We start from the raw sequence: 15,819 nt of genomic DNA on the forward strand, positions 1-15,819 counted from the left end.
GTTCACAGCCAGGGGCACGGCTCAGAGAAAACTCACAGCCTCCAAAGCCATGGCGACAACCACGACTCCTTCACCTTGGCCTTTATGCTCACACCTCTCACCACATCACCTGCACACACACACACACACGCACACACCATGCTCACAGGCACATGCATTCTGGGATTTCTTGCTGTGTGGCCTGTTTCCCCACTGTGGGTTAACCCAGGGGAGCGCCCGAGGCTCATTCTCGGCGTCTGTGACTTTGCAGATCAGCTACCTACCCAGGGCATCCATCACCACACACACACACACACACACACACACACACACCCTGTATGCCTCTCACTGTGCTCCCCATCTCCTGCCCCCACATTCAATGTCAAAGCAAAAATACACACACGCGCGCCAACATATGCTGCCCCCCCCAGACCAGGACGGGGACGACAGGTCCCCAGCCCACTCTCCATTCTGTGTCTCCTTTCTCCGATGCCATAGCCCGGCCCTGAGAGCGGAGGGCATGTCCCAGAGGGATGGGCCAGCAGGTGCTCCCAGCACCTTCGGGAGTGGGTGGAAAAGAGGGTCCTCGGCGCCCGCCAGGAGCGGTTGAGGCTCTCCCTGCACCAGAGGGTTTCAGCGGAAGTCAGCCCTGGGATGAGAGGACCAGACTGAAGTCTGGGGGCATCCCTTGTATTCCCCAGAGGGACAAGGGCCAGTCCAACCGGAGCTAAAAAAAATCTCAGGCCAGCCTGCGTGCCACTTGGCGGACGGCAAGGCGCTTGCCGCCTCCATCAGGGAGCCTCCCTTGGTTGGCCTCTTTCTTGCTGCTGAGGTTCCTGTACGGAGCTCTCTGGGGAGCTCGATGGAGTGGCTTATTTTGTCTCGGCCTCTCTTCCTTCAGCTGGAGCCTGGCAAGGCGGCCTGAGGCAGGAGGCAGAGCGGCTGCCGGCCCAGCCGGGCGTGCACGCAGGGAGGCTGCGGGGCCCAGGCACAGCCCTGGGCTCACTCGAGGTGTGCGGCTCACTCTGGGCGCAGGCAGACTTTCCCTCCCACACCCGAGCCAGACTGCAGAGCTGGACGGATCGGGGACTAGAGAGGAGGGAGAGGCCACGAGGAAGCGGCCAGCGAGCAGGCACAGCGCGAAGACAAAGAGTGGCCCCAGGTCTGAGCTCTGCCGGGGCCTCTGGGCTGCCACTTGGGTTTCCACTTGGGTTTCCTTCCAGGCTGCCAGGAAGCAGGCCATCTGGGCGGGGGGGGGGCGGGGGGCACCAGCATGGCCGAGAAAGGGCTAGGGGCCCTGGAGGGAAGGAGCTGGGGCTCGGGCAGCAAGGGCCCTGCTTCCCGAGTGGACGACTGCCCGTGTCCAGCTCAAACCAGTTCAAGAAACCAACCTCCATTTTATTTTCTTGGTGGGTCCTTTTTTTTTTTTTTTTTCAGACTGTTAACGGAAAAAATTTTAAAAAGCAGAAAACTAAAAAAAAAAAATCCTGGTACATGAAATAAAGATTTTTTTTATAGCTCGGTCCTCCTGTCAGTGAATTTCTTTCATCGCTTCGCCAACTTTGGGCATTCTGGGTACAAGGACACTAAAGCCACAGTCACGGGGTTAGGGAGTGTGCAGCTGGGGGGGCACGCTGTAGCAGGTGCCCACTCTTCAGGCCACTGACACTTGCATGCTGCCAGTGATGGGGGGCTCACCCCTGCAAAGGTGTGGGCGGAGGACCCTCTGCACTCGGAAGCTGAGAGCACACTTCCTTCGCATTCCAGCAATGCTGAGTGAGCTCCTCCCGTTCCCACACGGGAGTCCCTGGGACACCTGGAGACACAGCAAGGCATCCTTTGAGTTTCGTCTTTTAGAGTGAACCAGACGTGTGGGGAGTGTTGGGACGGTGGCTGGGCCACTGCTTGGGACAGCCACGTCCCATATCAGTAGAATGCCTGGCTTGAGCTCTAGCTGCTCCACTTCCAACACAGCTGCCTGCTATTGGGCACCTTGGGAGGCGACAGTGATGGCTCAAGTGCTTGGGTCCCTGCCACCCACATGGGAGACCTGGATTTAAAAAAAAAAATTATTTATTTGAAAGGCAGGTTACAGAGACAGAGGAAGAGATGGGGTGGAGGAGCTTCCATCCACTGGTTCACTCCCCAAATGGCTGCAATGGATGGGGCTGGGCAGGCCAAAGCTTTTTCCCAGTCTCCCACACAGGTGCAGGGGCCCCAGCACTTGGGCCGTCTTCTGCTGCTTTCCCAGGAGCATTGGCAGGAAGCTGGATCAGAAGTGGAGCAGCTGGGACTCCAACCAGTGCCCGTCTGGGATGCCAGCACTGCAGGTGGCGACTTTACCCATTACGCCACAGCACCGGCCCCCAGACCTAGATTGAGTTTCATGCTCCTGGCTTTGGCCTTGGCCCTGCCCAGCCCAGCCCTGGCTGGTGCCGGTATTTGGAGAGTGAATCAGATGGAACAGCTCTTTCCATCTCTGTCTCTCTCTCTCTCCCTCCTCCCACCCCTGCTCAGGTAACAACAAATAAACAAAACTTACAGATCGGTAACTCCAAGAAAAGGTAGAAAGACTTTTACAAGAATAAACCGGTCCCACTCAGCAGCCCAAGCACAGCCAGGCTGTGGACAGCCTGAAGGGCTGAAGGCACCACAGGGGCAGGACAAACGAGGAAACAGGAAGAGGGAAGCCGGCCCCAGCTGGCTTCCGGGTCGCGCTTGAGCCCGGGGCCCCGGAGAGAGGAGAGCGCTTCCTTCCGCCCTCCTGCCGGCTGGGCTGTCTCCTGCGCCCAGACAGCTGGGATTCACCAGCCTGGCGCCTTTCGTGTCTTCCTTCGGACACCGGAGAGCGAACCAAGGGGGGCCTCCAAGTTACCTTAGAAACGGCCCTGATGGCACAGCAGCGGGGACCACGAGTGTCCGTGACCTTGGGAGCTTGGGGAGGCAGGGGTGTGCAGAGTGGGCCTGCAGGGCAGAGCTGCGCCACACACAGACCCAACAGGGGGTCATCCCTGCCCCGGACCCCCCAACCTACCCCAAAGTGGCAAGGAACTCCGCCCAAGTTCAGCTCCAGTGCCCTGCCCCCTCCAGACTGTCCCCACACCTGGCCAGGCCCAGGACACCAGCACAAACGGAGGATCTAGCAGCCGCACATCAAACCAACAAGTGGAAAAGTCCCGCCCATCCTTCCGCCCTGACAGCCTGTCTGAGCATTCACAAACCCTCCCGGCTCCTGGCCCACCGCCCACACCACCCCCCACATCCCAATTCCCCAAAACGAAACACAGCAGCCATTTCCTGGCCACTTCCTGGGACCCGTCCACCCCCAAGGCTGTTGGGTGCTGGCCAGTCCTGGAAACAGGCTCAGAGACCCTCTGGGTGGAGCAGGCCCCAGAGAGAAATCTAGAAGGGCATGGGGCTCACGTGGAGCCCATCCCCTTGCCCTGGGGCCTCCTCTCGTGTGGGGGAGGGGCACAGTCTGAGCCAGGCAGACCAGGGTCCCCTGTCTCCAGCTTTGCACGTGGATTTCAACACTCAGGGCTGACACCCAGAGGGTCAGATTAAGGGAGTACAGAGTGCAGGACCCTGCCTGGAAGAAGACCAGGGTTGGGGGTCAGAGAGGGCATTCAGAGCACCCAGATTTGCCCAGCGACTCGGCTCCAGGCAGGCAGGCTCGAGGCCCAGCCCCCTGAGCCCTCAGCATCCCCTGCCACCTGCCACCTGCCCCCTTCTCCCTTCTCCACACGTGCTCCTGGTGTAGAGCCTCCTCCTGCGGTCCTACCTGCCTGCCAACCTCACCTGACTCCCCAGACCACTCAGAGCACCTGCCGCGGGGGGCCAGCCTCCGTCTCCGTGAGCCCCTGGACCTGCCTGCTGAGGCCACAGTGACCATGAGCATGACCATGACGACTGGGAAAGTTGGCTGGCAGCCACCCCATGCCTGCACCGTGAGGGCTCCAGCTCGGGAAGGGGCCGGCCCCCGCGGCCAGCAGAGACTTTTCTCAGGCCATGGGAGCTTTGCTGGGTCCACTGGCCCTGCCACCAGCCAGCATAGATCAAAGTCCCCACTGTGAGTTCCATGGGCAGGGCCAGCATTCCATATAGGTTCGAGTCCCGGCTGCTCCACTTCCAACCCAGCTCCCTGCTAACGGTCTGGGAAAGCAGAGGAAAATGGCCCCAGAGTTTGGGCCCCTGCACCCGCACGGGAGACCAGAGGGAGTTCCAGGCTCCTGGCCCGGCCCCTGGGCATTGGAGCCATTTGGAGAATGAACCAGCTGGTGGAAAATGTCTGTCTGTCTCTCAGTCTCACTCTCTCTCTGTAACTCTGCCTCTCAAATAAATAAATAAATCTGTCTTTTAAAGATTTGAGAGGCAGAGTTACAGACAGAGAGAGGGAGAGACAGAGAGAAAGGTCATCTATCTGCTGGTTCACTCCCCAAATGGGGGCAACAGTTGGAGCTGGGCCAATCTGAAGCCAAGAGCCAGGAGTTTCTTCCGGGCCTCCCAGGCGGGTGCAGGGACCCAAGGACTTGGGCCATCTTCTAGCTGGATCAGAAGTGGAGCAGCCAGGACTCAAACCGGCACCCATATGGAATCCTGGACTGTAGGCAGTGGCTCTACTCGCTACATCACAGCACCGGCACCTAAATAAATAAATCTTCCAGGAGGGGCTAACCGCCCCCAATGCAGGGATGCTAAGCACACACACTCCCTGTGTGATGCACCTGCGGCTGCTACAGCTCCCCACCAGTGCGTGCGTGGAAGGCAGCAGAGCCGGGGATCATGGCAGGGGTCTCCACGTGCAACCCCCCACTCACACCCACTACCCAGTCCTGCCCCACAGAGACCTGCCAGGTGCCCGAGGGGAGGGCAGCCCAGACAGACAGAAGGGCAGTGGGACGGGCCAGGGCGATTCTCCATGGCAGGGGCGTGGAGGTCCGGGAACAGGGGGCAGTGACGGGGGCAGCGCCCAGGTCTGAGCCTAGAAGCCCTGAGAGCTGAGGCTCACCATGCCCACCTCGCTCCTGACACTGCTCCAGCCTGGGCTCCCACCACGGACCCGCATACCGGCCCCTGGGGACCTGCAGATGCCACTCACACAGCCATCCAGCTCCATGCTGGGAGCAGCTGCAACCGACAGAGACATGGATCCTGCCTCCTGTAGCTCTCGCTCAGAGGGAAACGGGGAAATTAGCAAGAATTAAATAATTATATAATTACAGATGGTCATGGATGCTATGACAGAAATGCATTGGGGCAGTGAATGAAATAATACCAGGCCAGTGGGCACTTGGCACAGTGGCTAAGCCACCGCTTGGGATGCCCGCAGCCCACACGGGAGTGCCTGTGTTCAAGTCCCAGCTCCAGTCCCAATTCCAGCCTCTTGCCAGTGTAGACCGTGGGAGGCAGCAGTGACAGCTCCACTGATTGGATCCCTGCCACTCACATGGATGACTAGGAATGAGCCTTTGGCCTGGCCCAGTTCCAGCTGCTGCAGGAATTTGGGAAGTGAACCAGCAAACCTGTCCATGTCTGCCTTCTCTCTCTCTCTCTCTCTCTATCTCTCTCTCTCTCTCTCTCTTTCAGGAGTTGACCCCTCTTCTGTTTTTCTAAAGCTTGGTATCTTACAACAACCCTAACCATGTTTTCATCTTCCACACAATCTGTTCTGTGAGCCCAGCAGGTGGCTGGTCTGTGCCCACGGGGGGGTGTGCTCCCACAGGGCCTCCACGGGTCAGGGACAACCACGCTGGCTCACGCACCTGGCTGGAGCCCTTGCTGACGGTCTACAGGGCGCTCAGCTTGAGGGCAGACCTGCGTGCCTAGTTTCTCCCCACTGTGGCCTGTGTGTGTGATGTGGGCCTCTCAAAGCACGCCAGCTGGACCAGCAAGTCCCCTGTGCCACCTCTGGTGGCCTCGGCCAGTCCCAAGGCCCAGCCCAGTCCAGGGGCAGGGGAGGGTTGGGGGGAGGATCGGACCTACAGCCCAGCAGCGATGCAGTGGACTAAGCAACACCAACATCACATGTCTGAATGCTGGTTTGAGTCCTGGCTACTCTGTCTCCAATCCAGCTCACTGGGAAGGCAGCGGAAGATGGCCCAAGTGCTTAGGCCCCTGCACACATGTGGGAGACCCAGATGGAATTCTGGGCTCCCAGCTTTGGCCGTTGTGGCCATCTGGGGAGTAAACTGGTGAATGAAAGATCTCTCCCTCTCTGTCACTCTGCCTTTCAAAGAAATAGTAAATTATTTTCTAAAAAGAGGTAGACAGGTTCTAGTCCCGGTCAGGGTGCCGGATTCTGTCCCGGTTGCCCCTCTTCCAGGCCAGCTCTCTGCTGTGGCCAGGGAGTGCAGTGGAGGATGGCCCAAGTGCTTGGGCCCTGCACCCCATGGGAGACCAGGAGAAGCACCTGGCTCCTGCCATCGGATCAGCGCGGTGCGCCAGCTGCAGCGTGCCAGCCATGGCAGCCATTGGAGGGTGAACCAATGGCAAAGGAACACCTTTCTCTCTGTCTCTCTCACTGTCCACTCTGCCTGTCAAAAAATAAATAAATAAATAAAAACAAATAAATTAAAAAATAAAATAAAAAGAGGTAGAAAACCAAAACTGTTGAAAACACAAGGAAGCAATGTGATTTGGGGAAAAAAATAAAAAGCGTGAGCTTCCTGGCAAACCAGGAGAAAGGGGAAACACCACCAGCTCTGTGTCTTCCATCGTCTAAATCCACACTTGAGTTCTGGGTGAACTTTTTCTCCTGGTCTCAGGCTCTCCGGGGAGGAGAGAAAACACACGTGCACTGGTCATTAAGAACTCACAGCTGGAAATACAGGAGGCCGGAAGAGTGCCCCAGACGGAGACTGGGCTGGACGTCCTAGCGTCGCTGCCCTCAGGGCACTCGTCCCTGGAGAACCAGCAGAGAAAGGCAGGCAGGACACGTGGGTGGCAGAGGGAGACTCCAGCGCCACCCTTCACCGCCACGTGGTGCGAGCGCGGGACAGCCTCCCCGGCCTTTATGTCCTCATCTGCAAACTGGGTTCAATGATCCCGACCCAGGCCCAGCAGCTGGGCTGCTCGGAGGAGACAGTGGCAGTGAAAGCACGGGCCCAGGGCCTGGAGGCAGCTGGCGCTGGACAGAACCATCGCGGCGAGAGTCCTCGGAGCGCCCCCTTCAGGCTAGGCATACACGGAATCCCTTCACCTGCTGATGCTAACATCAGGAAATAATGTCGTTCATACCCCTGTGGGACAAATGGGCAGACTGGGGCTCCGAGAGTGTGCACAGGTCACATGACAGGCGCGTGGTGGCCCTGGGACGCTAAGCCGAGCAGCCACCGGCTCCAAGGACCTGGCTTCGCCCCACACTGGCCCAGCTCTCCTACAGTGCTGTCCTAGCCACCTCCTCTTTCCCCTTCCCCTCGATTCACACTCCATCCCGCTGGGGGGCTCCCAGTGGAAGCCAGGTGCCTCCCTCCGAGGGGCTCCGTCTCACATCCTTCCCACCCTTGGCCTCTCTCCTTGCCCTGTGGGGGTCAGGGAAACTAAGCTCCTCCACAGTGGCCCTTTGGAGGCCACTGCTTCTGCGCAGGGACTAGCGGGGGATCAGCAGGAGTCTCTAAGCTGGCCGGGAAGGGCGGGAGGATTCTACCCAGGGAACCCCTGAAAACAGAGGCGCGTCTCGCTCATCACTTGCCTGGCACAGAGCAAAGCCCAGTGACCCTATTAACTGAATAAGGGTGAACTGAAATGCGTATTTTAAGATTTTATTTATTTGATTGAGAGGTAGAGTTATAGACAGTGAGAGGGAGAGAAAGAGAGAGAGGTCTTTCATCCGCTGGTTCACTCCCCAAATGCCTGCTGGCCAGCGCTGGGCCGATCCAAAGCCAGGAGCCAGGAGCCTCTGCCTGGTCTGCCCAAGTGCAGGGGCCCAAAGACCTGGGCCATCTTCTACTGCTTTCCCAGGCCACAGCAGAGAGCCGGATTGTAAGAGGAGCAGCCGGGACTCAAACCGGCGCCCATAAGGGATCCGGCACCACACACAGAGGATTAACCTACTGCACCACAGCGCCAGCCCTGAAATGAACTTAATTGCACAAAGTTTAATTGAATTTAATAGCACTGAACTGAATTCCAAGTCTGAATGGTGGGTGCGTGAATGGAGGGATGGGTGAATGGGTGGATAGATGATTGGGTGGTAAGATGAAGGGATATTTTGGTGGGATAAATGGGGAAAACGGGCGGAAGTTGGATGATAGGATAGATAGGTAATTGGACGGGTGATTGGATCATTGGATGGATGGCCGAAGTGAATTACTGAGCACAGCTGATAGGGAAACCGGGTTACAGCAGGCACAGAGGTAGGGATGTCCACAGTACGTTTGGGGCAGAGTGCTCATGCCAGGGAGAAGCAGGAAAAGACTAAGCCCTCAACATGCTCGCTCTCCTAGGGAGAGGCGGAGGCCCCCGGGGCAGGTGCTGTACAAGTGGCTGCTGGGAAGAGAGGAGTTAACAGCGGCGCGGCTCCCCTGCCAGCTGCGGCCGGGGTGACACTGACAGATTACAGCGTGTCCCTCCGCACTAATAACACTGCGGGTGCCTCCTCCTGCTGCTCCCAGCCAGCGCCAGCCGATCAATACCCAGAGGCCCTCGTGGAGAGCCCTCGGGCCAGCTCCCCTGGAGGCCTGACGCCCGCAGAACCACAGAGGAAAGGGGACGGCAGGGAGCAGCGCCTTGCTCGGAGCTGGTGCTCCTGGGGCCAGACCTGGGGTCACCTCGGCAACCCCCTGCCCAACGCAACCCCTTCCTGAAGTCTGCCGAGACAGGGAACCGACGTCCTCACGGAGACACCCCCGGGGCACGCGGTCCCACAGCCTCCGCTTGCACACCTCCGAGGGACAGCCCCCAGAGCCAGGGCCCTCCCCTTGTATGGCCCTGCATGAACTGCCCCCCTTTATCTGTCCACCCAGTGGCCCAGTCCTCGCCTCCTGGGGGGCTGGGGGGCTGAAGACTGGGGCGGGAGAAGGGAACCAGCAGGCCTCGTGCACCTGCTGCAGGTAAGCCGTGTCGCACACGCACATGTGACCCTCACGAAGGCCTGCTCTCCTCATCTCACAGACGAACCCCCTGAGGCTCAGGGGGTTACGTGTCACGCCCAGAGCCACACGAGCACACGGCGGCAGAGTGGGGATGGAAGTCCAGGCCTGTCCACTTCCACCGTGCATTCGAACCCGTGGAGCTGCGGCCTGAGAGCTTCCTGCATCTTACCTGGGCTTCTAAGGCCCCACCCCCAGGGAGGCGGAGCCACCCGCTCATGGGCACCAGCACTAAGGGGCTGCCCAGATCAGGGGCTGTCCCCACGCAGCCCCTACCCGCACGGTGGCCTCCCCACAGCATTGCTCACGGAAGGAACCTTGGAGAAGCGCACGAGTCCCATTTCCCTGGCGCAGGGAAGGGCCGAGAGACGGGGCTGGAACCTCTGCGCCTCAGGAAGCCCGGAAGTGCCCGGGAACTGCAGAGCTGGCTGTGAGTCAGGGCCCAGCTGGAAGGAGCCGTGGGCTGTGCAGAGAGCGCGGGAGGAGGGCAAAAAGCCCACCGGGTTACTTGGAAACCTGGTTTCAGAGTGGGAGGTGAGCCTGAAGCCACATCCTCTAGTCCTAGCACGCATCATCCTTACATGGCGTGTGACACTGCACGTGCACACCGCACGTGCCCCGCCAGCCCATGCCAGTCCGAGCCCTCCCGCTGCCCACCCCAATGGTGCCTTGACCTGCACCACAGCCTGGGGGTGGAATGACCTGCTCAGAAGCCCCCCGCAGCACTCAGCCCAGTCCCAGGGCTCAGCTCTGGGGCGTGGCCGACAGGTTGCACCTGCCCCAGGAGCCAGCATGGACCACAGCCAGGTCCCATCTCAATCCACGGCCTCGCTCTGGCCACCTCCCATGGCCTCTTCTCCCGGCTCATCCCCCGTCTGCCTCCCCAGGCTCCACCGGTTCCTGTTCATTTGTCTCCACCCTGTCAAACTCAGCCAGGGCCAGGCCTCCACCATCAGACACGCACAGGGCCTCCTGACACCAACATCCCAGCCCCTATGCCCCTCACAGACCTCGAACCCCCCCCTCAACCACAGCCGAGGGGTGACACGCTCCACGCCCCTGGGAAAGGCAGCCACGCCTGTGACTGGCACTCTTGTCTTTTCCCACCGCGGGAGCCTGTGTCTGCACCGCATCTCACCGGAGCAGGGACGCGACAGGAGAGCAGCCGCCCTTGGCACCCTGTGAGCACCTTGGATTTGGGGCACACACAGCTAATGCCTTTGCTCCGGGAGGGGGTGACCGCTAATGCCTTCGCTCTGGGAGAGGTGACCGCTGAAACACGAAAGCACACAAGTCCTAATGCCACCAGCGCCGGCTCTGGGACTCTGCACAGCTCACTTCCTCACTCCAAGCCTCAGTTTATACATCTGTAAAATGGGGGTGGTAGCAGTGCCTGTCTCACAGGGGCTCGGGAAGCATCGGGTGCCGCCAGCGGCAGGCAGTCTGGACTCGGTGGACTTGAGGGGCGGCCTTGTCTGTCCACCTTCGCCAGAGAGCTCAGAGCCGACCAGAGGAACCACAGCACCAGCTTTGGGCCACAGAGCCTGGCCCGGCTCCCCGCCTGACATCCTCGGGCAGCTTTGCTCTGTGCCTGCACCCCTCCCTTCTCCTCTGCGGGGACTGCCCCTGCCAGACCCCCGCTCCCCACCTCCCCCGGCACCCCTGAGGCGCTTGGAACCAACCTCTGATTGGCAACTGCATTGTCGGCCATTTGCCCTCAGCCCCCCCTGCGCTCCCGAGCCCCCCGGGGTGGCCAGGGCTGGGTTTTTCTGTCCTCCCCATGTAGCAGGCGCCCGGAAGATGCTCCCTGAGCACATGAACGAATGGACAAAACGATCATCTCTGACCACTCGGCCCCCTGGCAGCCTTCAGGGAGCAGATCACCCAGGTGAGGCCCTCGGGCCCTGCGGCCGCCCCCTGGCGCGGTGTCACCACCTCCCTGCCCGTCTTCCACCAGTTCCACCCCGGAAGCTGCGTGCAGCCAGGGGCATTCCAGGCCCGGCCCGGAGGCCACAGTGGCTCAGCACGCGGCTTCCCCACTCCATACACCACGTCTGACCCACGGAGTGCCTAGTGTGTGCCACTGTGCAAGTCCTGTGCCTCAGTTTCCCCCAAAGGAGGGTGGAAAGACCAGCCCCTTCTCACACATCGGGAGGGGTTTGGCAGATGAGAGCACACAATCGGTTTGCACGGCACCAGGAGCGAAGAGGCCGCTACTGTTCACAGAGCCCCTGCAGCATGGAGCTGAAGCCCTCCCCCCAAGCAGACACAGGGGCTTGCACATAGTAGGCGGCAGCGCTGAGATACGCATGTGATGGCCCATGCCTTGGAGAGCAGCGCCATCGTGTGGCCAAATGCAGAACACGGGTAACATGCAATGGGGTTGCAGCAGCAAGGCCAGATTGCTTCAGCCCCAGTGGTGGCACAGGCCCAGGGTGTCACCAGCATTCTGGACTATCTCCCTACCCTGGAGCTTGGGAAAAACAGTGGCCAGGCAGCAGCCCAGCCACGAGTTCAGGCCGTCTGGCCAGGCCCTGGGGGCATCGCCGCTCATCCCTCATCAGGGAACACTTGAACTCCGCTCTGTCACTCACATGCTGTGTGATGGTGAGCAGACCATTGCCCTCTCTGGGCCCCACTCGTCTCATCTAGACCATGAGGTCATAACCCCTGCACTGGCCACCTCAGAAAACTGTAGAACACAAGTGGGATGGGGCCAGCCTGGTGGTGCAGTGGGTTAAGCTACCTCCTGCAATGCTGGCATTCCGATGGAGCGCCGGTTCAAGTCCAGGCTGCTCCATTTCCGATTCCCCTGTTTGCTAATGTGCCTGGGAACGCAGCAGAAGGTGGCCCAAAGGCCTGGGCCCCTGCACCACGTGGGAGACCCAGACAGAGTTCCAGGCTCCTGACTTTAGCCGGGCCCAGCCCAGGCCTTTGCAGCCACTTGGGGAGTGAACCAGCAGATGGAAATCTCTCTCTCTCTCTCTCTCTCTCTCTCTCTCTCTCTCTCCTTCTCTGTAACTCTGCCCTTCAAATAAACAAAAATAAAATTTTTTTAGAAACCAAGCGGGCTGAGAAAAGCACAACAGGTGTACAAGGGGTTGAGAGTGGCGCCAGCGCGATGGCCGGCTCCCAGTGACGACGGGCACTGCTCAGCTCCACGCTGCACCAAGCCCACGGCACAAGGACTCGAGGAGGCCCATTTTGTGGATGAGGACGCTGAGGCTCCAAGAAATGTGCGGCGTGGCCCAAAGTCACAGTCCTTCTCCCGGGGCTCCCAGCCTGCCAGGCCACATGAGAGCTGGCGAAGGCAGGTGCGGGAGCAGGTCCTCTCCAGGTCAAAGATGGGGCCCAAAGCAGCCGTGCACAGGCGGCTCCTGTCTCAAGAACCCTGGCGCCTCTCGAGCGTCCCTGGTCTTGTCAAGCCGGGGAGCCATCTCCCTGCCCACGTCCTCGCTCTCTGAGCCCCGCCCTGGAGCGCTCCTTCGAGGCCAGGGTCCCCATCCCTGCCTCGTGGGTGAGAACACGGAGCAGAGACCCCAAGGTGAGCTCTCCGAGGCCACGCTGCAAGCAGGGTGGCCAGGATGAGACTCAAGTCTGGTTCTAGCCCTGCCCTGCCATCCGCCGGCCGCATGACCTCCTCTGAGCCACGGAGCCGCAGCTGGTTTGCATCCAAGATCCCTGCCGGCTGCGGCTGTGTGTCCTTGTGCCAGGATGAGGAGGGCGTTCCGCAGCATCTGCGGGTGGGGGGAGAAGCAGAGCTGCGCCCTCGGCTCTCCGGGGAGGCTGCTCCCGGCCGCCCAAGGCTGAGTTCTCAACGCTCCCCGTGCCCTCCCAGCACCCGCAGTTGTGCGCTGCAGCTCATCCGCACATCCCCCGGGGCCGGGCAGCAAACACAGGAATAGGAAGTTGAGTAGGCTGCAGTAGGGAGCAGTGGGGGCTAGAGCAACGCAGAGCGAGCCCTGGCCAAGGGGGCGGCGGCTCCTCTTCTGCTCCAGCTTCTTATCACCACACAGGAAGGCCAGCCTAGACTCTAAGCCAAATATCGGGATCTTTACATAAAATCTGCTTTTTGAATATAGACTCCAACATACTTGACTACATACTTCACAGGCATAGCCGCCCCTGGATTAGCCACGCCCACATTCTCCTCTAGACTCTGGGCATGACGGGGGTCTCTCTCTGAACGTGGAGTGACCAAGTGGCCGGGGACCACTCCGGAAAGGTTGCAAGATCTTGTGCCAGTCAAAGCTCTCCGCTACCACGGCAGGTTTCTGGAAACCGTGATAACCCAGTTGAGATGGATTAAAAGTTTATTCTGTGTCCGGCATTGTTTCAGCCATACTCCCTCCAACACCCGCCTCAGTCTCCCTCCCTCCCCACACGGCACCCGCTGTGATCTCACGCATTACACAAAGGAGGAAGTCAAGGCTCGGGGTGGGGGGCACACGCCATGCCCAAGGTCACACGGCTAGAAGCCAGCCTGGGGCCCCATGCAGGCAGCCTGAGTCCACCAGTGCCTGTTTGCGTTGCTGGCATCCCCACCTGCCCCGTGCAGCTCCATTCACACTGCCTGCAGCAACTCGGCCCCAACAAGGCTCGCAGGCACCCCCAGAGGGTGGGGACCAGGGCACAGGGTGCAGGCAGAGGAGAGCCCAAGGCCGTGCTGCAGCTCAGGCCTGAAGTTCAGAACGGGGCCTCCGCCAGCCCAAGACGGCACAGCCAGGTCAACGCCAAGTCCACGTTTGCCCTGGACACGAAACCACAGCTTCCAAGAGAGGGCAGAGAGAAGGGGCCAAGAAGCTCTCATTCTCTGAAGTAGGCAAATGACTCCGAAGGAAACGGGAGTTTATTTTGTCCCCTGTCACCAGCGCCGCGAATCCTGATATATCTCAGGCCACAGCAGAGAAGCGGATGGCTCAGCACTGGGACAGGTGCCCGCACGAGGCAGGAAGTGGGTGGGTGGCTCAACAGGTGCCTCTCTATTCTGAGAGCCGGTCCTGTGATGGCTGAGTGTACTTCCAGCGGAGAGAAAAAATAGCTCTGGATGCCGACCGCTGGGACAGCAAGCTTCCCGGTCTCGCGGGGGACTTGCAGCATTCTTTGGGACTTTCATCCTTCCAGGTTTTCTGTTTTTAAAGTTTTCCTGGGACACACAGGGCTCTTGGGAAGTGGGGGTGGGGCTGGTGACTCAGAAGTGCTCCTGCCCACCGGTGCGGCTCTTCCTGGGGCCCCTCGACCCCCGCCCTCAGTCTTTCTCATCTGTAAAATGGGGGCAGTGGCCTCTGCCTCCATGGAGACAGAGCGGTTGGTAGGGGCCACCATTCTTCATCTGAACTCCTGGCCGTGCGTTGCGTTCTCGATCCCAGGATGCTTTCTTGTGGGTCTGCCTCCCAGGAGATGACTTGCCGAGTGAGTTCATCACAAATATGCACACGGGCTGGGATAGAAGGACCGCAGATAACCTCACCGGTGGTTCCCCCCGGTTCTCCAGAGCTTTCTGGATGGGGGGCTGGCATGCCTGGGCTTTCCATCCCCACTGCACCCTGGCCAGCTGGCTGACTGGGCAGCTACCAGAATGGCGTTGAGCCTGGTGGTTAAGACGCTCATGTCCCACATCAGAGGGCCCGGGTTCAACCCCCACTCCTGCTCCGGACGCCAGCTCCCTGGGAGGTTGCAAGTGATGGCTCAAATAGTGGGGCTCCAGCCACCCACATGGGAGACTCGGATTGAGATCCCAGCCCCTGGACCCCACTCCACCTCCCAACCATTGTGGGCAATTGGGGAGCAATCCAGCAGGCGGGATCTCAGGATCTCTCTCTTTCTCTCACTCTCTCTCCCCCTCTCAAATAAATAAAACTGAAAAAGCGAAACCATCGCTCAACAGAGCAGCTGCCTCCTAAGGGGATAGCTTTGCCCAGGCAATAGAGGCACTGCCCAGGCCAGAACAGCCAGGAACCTGCTCCGTGCACGCCGCCGGCACCAGCTCTGTGATGGTCCCCAGCCTCCGCTCTGAGGGGCTCCTCCACCCACTGCTTCTCCAAAGACAGCAGCAGCCGAGTGATCGGCGTCCCCCTGGTAAGCCCTGACGGCATCCCAGGCTGCCGGCTCCTCCCGGCCAGACCCCTCAGAAGCTGTGACTGGCGTGTGACATGACCCAGACTTCCATCACGCATTTCAGACAACTGGACGACGACTCGCAGGCCAGGCCCGTGTGCTCCTCAGAGGGCCGCACACCTCCCACGCCACACGCTCTTTCCTTCAGAACCTTGGGCCTCACCCATAGGAAACCGAGTCACTGTCCTTGTCCCTTGACCTTGGGCAGGCCTGCGACTCACCTGTGACCAGGTGACCACCTGCTGCCTGGGTGACTGCTGAGGCCCCACACAGGTGGCCATGCTGCTTCCAGCTCGCTCGCAAGTCCCCAGCCCCTGACTGCCCGAGGCCACCGTCTTGGGAGGAGGTCCAACTCCCCACGTGGACTCAAGCAGCTTCTGAGAGTAAATGAAGGGGGTGGGGCCGGCGCTGTGGTGCAGCAGGTTAATGCCCTGGCCTGAAGTGCCAGCATCCCATATGGGCACTGGTTTGAGACCCAGCTGCTCCACTTCCAATCCAGTTCTCTGCTGGCCTGGGAAAGCAGTAGAAGATGGCCCAAGTCCTTGGGCCCCTGCACGCACATGGGAGATCCGAAGAGGCTCCTGGCTCCTGGCTTCGGATCAGCACAGCTCCAGCTGTTGCAGCCAATTGGGGA

This window comes from Lepus europaeus, chromosome 10 (assembly GCF_033115175.1).
Source record: "Lepus europaeus isolate LE1 chromosome 10, mLepTim1.pri, whole genome shotgun sequence".
NCBI lineage: Eukaryota > Metazoa > Chordata > Mammalia > Lagomorpha > Leporidae > Lepus > Lepus europaeus.